Genomic DNA, 7,836 nt, shown 5'->3' on the forward strand with positions numbered 1-7,836 from the left:
GGGTGGCTCTGCCAAGCCCATTTCCCCACGGGGGGAGCAGTGAGCTGTCATGCTGGGTAGGTGCTTCAGGGCTGGATGGGACTGGCCACCGAACTGGGAAGGCCTGGATCACCCCGCTGGTAGAGGAGAAAGAGCCAGAGACTTGGAGTCAAACCCAGATCCTTCACTGGCAACCCCACATGGCTTAGGACAATTTTCTGCTCCTCCGTGAGCCTCAGTTTCCTTCTCTGTAAAGTAGAACACACAATCCCAATCCTGTAAGACTGTCTTGGGACTTAATGGCATTTTCTGGGCACCTGCTGTGTGGCAGGTCCTGTGATGGGCATTGGAATGCAAACATGAACAAGCCATAGTCCCTTTCTTCTAGAGTGCCCAGTCTCTTGTGAGGGAATGTGGGGGAGGAGACGGGAAGTTCTACACTGCTCCCATGAGGACCTAGGCTCAGTAATAACTGTAACTAACATATATTAAGCACTTAGTACATACCAGGCACCATTTTAAGCCTTGCAACAACCTTACAGGTTAAGGTACTACAATTATCCTCATGTTACAGATGAGGAAACTGAGGCCCAGAGAGTTTAAGAACTAGGCAAGTGATAGTCCGTCTCTGAAGTCCTTCTGCAATTCTGCCTTCATGATGGGGTTTGTGCCCCCTAAATATTTCAAATGCTTTCATTATTATTATATGTGTTATGGTGATCTGGGATTAGGGATTTTGATGTTACTATATTCATCGTTTTGGGGTGCCAGAAACCATACCCATAAAAAATGGCAAACCTAATCAATAAATGTGTGTGTGTGTTGACTGCTTCACTGACCAGACATTCTCCCATCTCTCTCCCTCCCCTTGGGCCCTAACTCTCTTCAATTCTATGAAGGCTGAGAGAGGTGAAGCAGCTACAGAAGAAAAGTTTGAAGCTAGGAGAGGTTGGTTCATGAAGCTTAATGAAAGAAGCCATGGCCATACATAAAAGCCAAGGTGAAGCAGCAAGTGCTGATGTAGAAGCTGCAGCAAGTTCTCCAGGAGCTCTGGCTAAGATCATTGATGAAGGTGGCTACCAGATTTTCAAGGCAGTTGAAACAGCCTTCTGTTGGAAGAAGATGCCATCTAGCTTTCGTAGCTAGGGAGAAGAAGTCCATGCCTGGCTTCCAAGCTTCAAAGGACAAGCTGGTTAGGGCCCAGTGCAGCTGGTGACTTTAAGTTGAAGCCAATGCTCATTTGCCATTCCGAAAATCCTAGGATTCTTAAGACTTGTGCTAAATCTCCTCTGCCTGTGCTCTATAAATGGAACAACAAAGCCTGAATGACAGCATATCTGCTTACAGCATGGTTTACTAGCTATTTTAAGGCCACTGTTAAGAACTACTGCTCTGGAAAAAAAAAAAGATTCAACATATTACTGCTTATTGACAGTGCACCTGGTCACTCAAAAGCTCTGATGGAGATGTACAAGAAGATTAATGTTTTTATGCCTGCTAACACAACATCCAATCTGCAGCCTATGGATCAAGGAATAATTTTGACTTTCAAGTCTTATAATTTAAGAAGTACATTTTGTAAGGCTAGAGCTGCCATAGATAGTGACTCCTCTGGTGGATCTGGGCAAAGAAAATTGAAAACCTTCTGGAAAGGATTCATCATTCTAGATGCCATTAAGAACATTCATGATTCATGGCAGAAGGTCAAAATATCAGCTTGTACAAGAATTTGGAAGAAGTTGGTTCCAATCCTCAGGGATGATTTTGAGGGGTTCAAGATTTGTGTACAGGAAGTAACTGCAGATGTGGTGGAAATAGCAAGAGAACTAGAATTAGAAGTGGAGCCTGAAGATGTGACTGAATTACTGCAATCTCATGATAAAACTTTAACGGATGAGGAGTTGCTTCTTATGGATGAGCAAAGAAAGTGGTTTCTTAAGATAGAATCTACTCCTGGTGAAGATGCTGTGAACATTGTTGAAATGACGACAGTGGATTTAGAATATCATATAAACTCAGTTGATAAAGCAGCAGCAGGGTTTGAGAGGACTGAGTCTAATTTTGAAAGAAGTTCTACTGTGGGTAAAATGCTATCAAACAGCATCGTATCCTACAGAGAAATCTTTCATGAAAGGAAGTGTCACTGGATGCAGCAAACTTTCCTGTTGTCTTACTTTAAGAAATTGCCACAGTCACCACAACCTTCCGCAACCACTACCCTGATGAGTCAGCAGCCATCAACATCAAGGCAAGACCCTCTACTCCACCAGCAAAAAGATTACAACTCGCTGAAGGCTCAGCTGATTGCTAGCATTTTTTCAGCAATAAAGTTTTTTAAATTAAGGTATATCCATTGTTTTTAGACATAATACTATTGCACAGTTAATAGACTACAGTATAGTGTAAACATAAGTTTTATGTGCACTGGAAAACCAAAAAATTCATGTGAATTGTTTTATTGCAATATTTGCTTTATTGCAGTAGTCTGGAATTGAACTCACAATATCTCCGAGGTATGTCTGTACATGTATCATCTCATTGGGTCTCCCAAAACCCAAAGAGGTAGGTTCTAGTTACTATCCCCATTTGATAGATGAAGAAACTGAGGTGCTTACTTTTCTTACATCCCACAGTAAGTCACAGTGGAAACTGAGGTCAAATCTCTTGTCACCTTGCTCCACCTGCCGATGCTATGCCCAGGATTTAAAGGATGTGAGCTTTGCTCTCATTTTAAGCTCACAGAATAGTTAAACACAACATTTCCCAGGAAGATTGGAGAACTCTCTTTAGAGACAGTGCCAAGGGATGGCTTTGACCCACCAAAATCTTCACCAGTATCTCACCCTCAGAGCTCCTATAAAATAATAATAATAGAAATATTCTCCAACAGAGACAATTGATGTTCTCTGCCTAGTGTGAATTATAAATAAAGTCATCTTTAATACAACCTAAGTTAAAATTGTGTGCTTTCCATAAAAATGTAGCTGCAACACAAATCCCCTAGCCCTACCCCAAACTGCTTCCAAACACGTTGTTAACCCAGTCCTTTCCATGAAGAAACTTGGAGCCACCCTATGGGTTTTCTGCATGAGATGGAAGCCTCCTGAGGCCGAACCAGGCTAGAGTCGCAAACGTGTATTACCCTAGCCTTCTGAACATCTGAAGCCACCCCCTAGGGTTTTCTATCTTACCCATTTGGGTAAGAACACTGGAGAAGCCCCTCGCTGTGGGCAAAAGTAAGGCAGGGACAAGGTGCTGGGGAAGCCTCAGGTCAAGAGATGTCATAGCAACATTCAGAGGCGTCCCCAGCAATAACTGTAAGCTGGAAACTTCCACTCCTTCTGCTGGCTCAGAAACGTATTGCTGCTTTCTTTGCTTGACTTTGTTTCTTGGTAGTAGCTGGTATTTATGTGCCCTTAAGAAAACACCAAAGAGGGACACATTGTCTCCAGGAATGGTGTCTTAGGTCTTTGTGCTCTCGGGGACTTGCACAGGACTTGACACATTGTAGGTGCTCAGAATAAATGAGGATGGATTGAGTTGAGCAGGATGAGGAGAAAAGCTGGGATAATCCCTCCCACTCTGCAGTGGTTTGGAGAGGACAGAAATGAGGTTGGAGGGGGCAGTTCTCAACCAGGGCGGCACATCAGACACCTGAGCAGCCTTTACATTACCCTTGCACAAGTCCCAACCCCAGAAACTCAATTGTCTGACTGGAGCCTGGCCATGGGCATTTTTTAAAACTCCCCTGGGTAATCCAAGTGAACAGCCAGGATTGAGAAACCCTGGGCTAGAGGAAGGAAATGGAGCTGCCAAGAAGAACAAGGGCCTGGTGAAGTTGGTCCCTGAATCCCCAGCAGGCGGGACCAATGGTGCTGCCAAGAAGAACAAGGGCCTGGTGAAGTTGGTCCCTGAATCCCCAGCAGGCGGGACCAATGGTGCTGCCAAGAAGAACAAGGGCCTGGTGAAGTTGGTCCCTGAATCCCCAGCAGGCGGGACCAATGGTGCTGCCAAGAAGAACAAGGGCCTGGTGAAGTTGGTCCCTGAATCCCCAGCAGGCGGGACCAATGGTGCTGCCAAGAAGAACAAGGGCCTGGTGAAGTTGGTCCCTGAATCCCCAGCAGGCGGGACCAATGGTGCTGCCAAGAAGAACAAGGGCCTGGTGAAGTTGGTCCCTGAATCCCCAGCAGGCGGGACCAATGGTGCTGCCAAGAAGAACAAGGGCCTGGTGAAGTTGGTCCCTGAATCCCCAGCAGGCGGGACCAATGGTGCTGCCAAGAAGAACAAGGGCCTGGTGAAGTTGGTCCCTGAATCCCCAGCAGGCGGGACCAACAGAGGATTAAGTTAGCAACTGTGTGGCTGGCTGGCCACCATGTGAAGGACCAGGGATAAAATGGTGAGTAAGGCTTACGGTCTGGTAGGAAATGAAGACATTAGTCAAATAATCTGTCTCTGTGTGTGTGCATGTTCACATAAACATGCTAATAGGGGCAAATGTTCAGAAGGAAAGAACAAGGAGTGATGTGTTGACATGGTTTGGAAGGGCATGGAATGTTCCTTGAGAGATGGAGAGGGTGGAACAAGCGTGTTTCCAGCAGAGGGAACAGCCAGTGCAAAAGCGCAGAGGAGGGTGGGAAGCCTGGCACATTCCCTTCGTATTGAAGGAAAAAAGGTTGGAATCCAAAGGGAAGGGGCCAGTGGGCTGCAATGAGACTGGGAGGTGGCAGGAAACAGCACAGGCAGGCCTCAGAAGGGACAGGAAGCCAGTGACAGAGTTTCAGGCAAAGGACTGACACGATCAGGTCATTTTTCTTGTACTTTTCTTTTGCAATTTTTAAAATTGAGATAAAATCCACATAGCATAAAGTTCACCATTTTAACTGGTTTTTTGGGGGGGTTGGCAACAGAGTCTTGCTCTATCACTCAGGCTGGAGTGCACAGTCACAGCTCACTGCAGCCTCAAACTCCTGGGCTCAAGTGATCCTCCTGCTTCAGCCTCCCAAATAGCTGGGACTATAGGCACACACCACCATACCCAGATAATTTTTTTTTAATTTTGTGTAGAGATAAGGGTATCACTATGTTGCCCAGGCTGGTCTCAAACTCCTGGACTCAAGGATCCTCCCGCCTCAGCCCCCCAAAGTGCTGGGTTGCCATTTTAACCATTTTTAAATGTATAATTCTGTGGGGGAGTGGCTTGTATATTCACAATGTTGTGTAACCATCCTCACTTTCTCATTCCAAAACATTTCCATCACTCCGAAAAGAAACCCCATACCTGTTAGCAGTGTCTCCCAACTCCTCTATCCCTCCAGCCCCTGGCAACCACTAATCTACTTTCTGTCTCTATGGACTTGCCAATTCCGGGCATTTAATATAAATGGCAGCATATAGTAGGTAGTCTTTCATGTCTGGCTTCTCTCACTTAGCACAACGTTTCCAAGGTTAATCCATGTTGCAGCACGTATCAGTACTTCATTCTTTTTACTACTGATGAGTATTCCATTCTGTGGATAGACCACATTTTGTTTATCCATTCATCATTTGATGGACATTTGGATTGTTTCTACTTTTTGGCTATTATGGGTATTGCTGCTATGAATATTCGTGTACAAGTTTTTGTGGAAACATATGCTTTCAATTTTCTTGGATATATACCTTGGAGTGGAATTGCTGGATCATATGGTACCTCTATATGTTTAACTTTTTGAAGAACTGCCAAACTGTTTTCCACAATGACTACACCATTTTGCATTCCCACCAGCACTGTATGAGGGTTCCAATTTCTCCACATCCTTGCCAGAACTTGTTATTTTCCACTTTGTTTTTTATGAAGCCATCCTAGTGGGTGTAAAGTGGTATCTCATGTGGTTTTGATTTTCGTTTCTCTAATGACTAATGATGTTGATCATTTTCTCATGTGTGTATTGGCCATTTGAAAATCTTCTTTGGAAAGATGTCTATTCAAATCCTTCACCCATTTTTAAATTGGGTTGTTTGTCTTTTTGTTGTTGAGTTGTAATAGTTCTTTATATATTCTGGATACTAGACTCTTGTCAGATATATAATTTGCAAATATATTCTCCCATTCTGTAGGTTGTTTATTTACTCTCTTGATAGTATCCCTTGATAGACAAACATTTTTAATTTGTTGAAGTCAGTTTATCGAGTTTTTCCTTTGCTGCTTGTGGTTTTGGTGTTATAATTAAGGAACTGTTGCCTAATCCAAGATACTAAGATTTATACTTTTGTTTCCTTCTAAGAGTTTTTATAGTTTTAGCTCTTACAGTTAGGTCTTTGCATTTTGAATTCACTTTTTTATATGCTGGGAGGTAAGGGTCCAAATTTGTTCTTTTGCACATGGATAATCAATTGTCCCAGCACTATTTATTAAAAAGACTATTCTTGGCAGGGCACAGTGGCTCACACCTGTAATCCCAACACTTTGGGAGGCTGAGGCTGGCAGATCACCTGAGGTTGGGAATTCGAGACCAGTCTGACCAACATGGAGAAACCCCGTCTCCACTAAAAATACAAAATTAGCCAGGCGTGGTGGCACATGCCTGTAATCCTAGCTACTTGGGAGGTTGAGGCAGGAGAATTGCTTGAACCCAGGAGGCGGAGGTTGTGGTGAGCCGAGATTGCACCATTGCACTCCAGCCTGGGCAAAAAGAGGGAAACTCCATCTCAAAAAAAAAGAGACTATTCTTTCCCCCATTGAATGATTTTGTCACCCTTGTCAAAAATCACAGACGTATGGGGTTGCTTCTGGACTCTCAATCCTATTCTATTGATCTATGTGTCTGTCCTTGTGCTAGTACCACATCATTTTGATTATTATGTCTTTGTAGTAAATTTTAAAATCAGGAACTGTGAGTTCTCCAGCTTTGTTCTTTCTTAAGATTGTTTTTGGCTACCTGGAGTCCCTTGCATTTCCATAGGAGTTTTAGGATCAGTTTGTCCATTATGCTGGAAGAACAAACTAAATCACCTTCAGAGAAAGATCCCAGAGTCCTCTTCTCTCAGACTTGAGCTCTGGCAGGAATTTTAGAGAAACGGTTGTGGTTATGTTTGGTTATGTTCTTTGATGTTGGATTTGAATTTGTCTTTCAAGATTGAAGCACCACAGCCCAACAAGTGCATGGCTAACTGATCAAGGTTACAGATGTTGGATCCAGACTGCCAGGGTTTGAATCCTAGTTCTGTTACTTACTAACTATATAATCTTGAGCAAAATAGTTATTACTCTGTATTTCAGTTTCCTTGTGTGTAAAATGATGGTAAATATTGTACCTACGTCATAAGATTCTGTGAGAACAAAATAAGAGAGCACGTGTGAAGTGCTTGCAACTGTGCCTGGCCTTAAGGTCACTCGACCTCAGATCCCAACAAGTCTGGATCCATTGCTCACCAATGTCTCAGTGGGCAGTATCTTATCAATCTGGAGTGTTTGATCCTGTTCACTCTCCCCTATCACAACTCCTTCCACCCTAAGCTTTTCATCACACCACATAGTGAATCAGTGATCGATAAATGCTAACTACTACTGTCTTCTAGTTTCTTTTATAAATATCAAGAAGAAAGTACTGATATAGTGCTCATTCTATGCCAGGCATGGTTCTTAGAACTTTACAGTATTTACTTAATCTTTATAACAATGCTTTCAGAAGCTAATACTATTATCATCCCATTTTACAGATGAAGTTACTGAGGCACACAAAGTTACACAGCTAAGAAACAGCAGAGCCAGGATTCAAATCTATGCAGACTGGCCCCAGAGCCTGTGTTATATTAGTAATAGCTGCACAGGCAGAACTCTAATCCAAGTTGGGGGCATGAAACCAGACCTGCCAGCCT

The 7,836-nt window shown here is 43.5% G+C and overlaps 1 pseudogene; it reads left to right on the plus strand.

Moving 5' to 3' along the window:
• Positions 1-857: 857 nt before the first annotated feature.
• Positions 858-2,290, plus strand: LOC134759107 (tigger transposable element-derived protein 1-like; annotated as a pseudogene).
• The last annotated feature ends 5,546 nt before the right edge of the window (positions 2,291-7,836 follow it).

The sequence above is a fragment of the Gorilla gorilla genome, chromosome 1 (assembly GCF_029281585.2).
Source record: "Gorilla gorilla gorilla isolate KB3781 chromosome 1, NHGRI_mGorGor1-v2.1_pri, whole genome shotgun sequence".
In the NCBI taxonomy this organism is placed as follows: domain Eukaryota; kingdom Metazoa; phylum Chordata; class Mammalia; order Primates; family Hominidae; genus Gorilla; species Gorilla gorilla.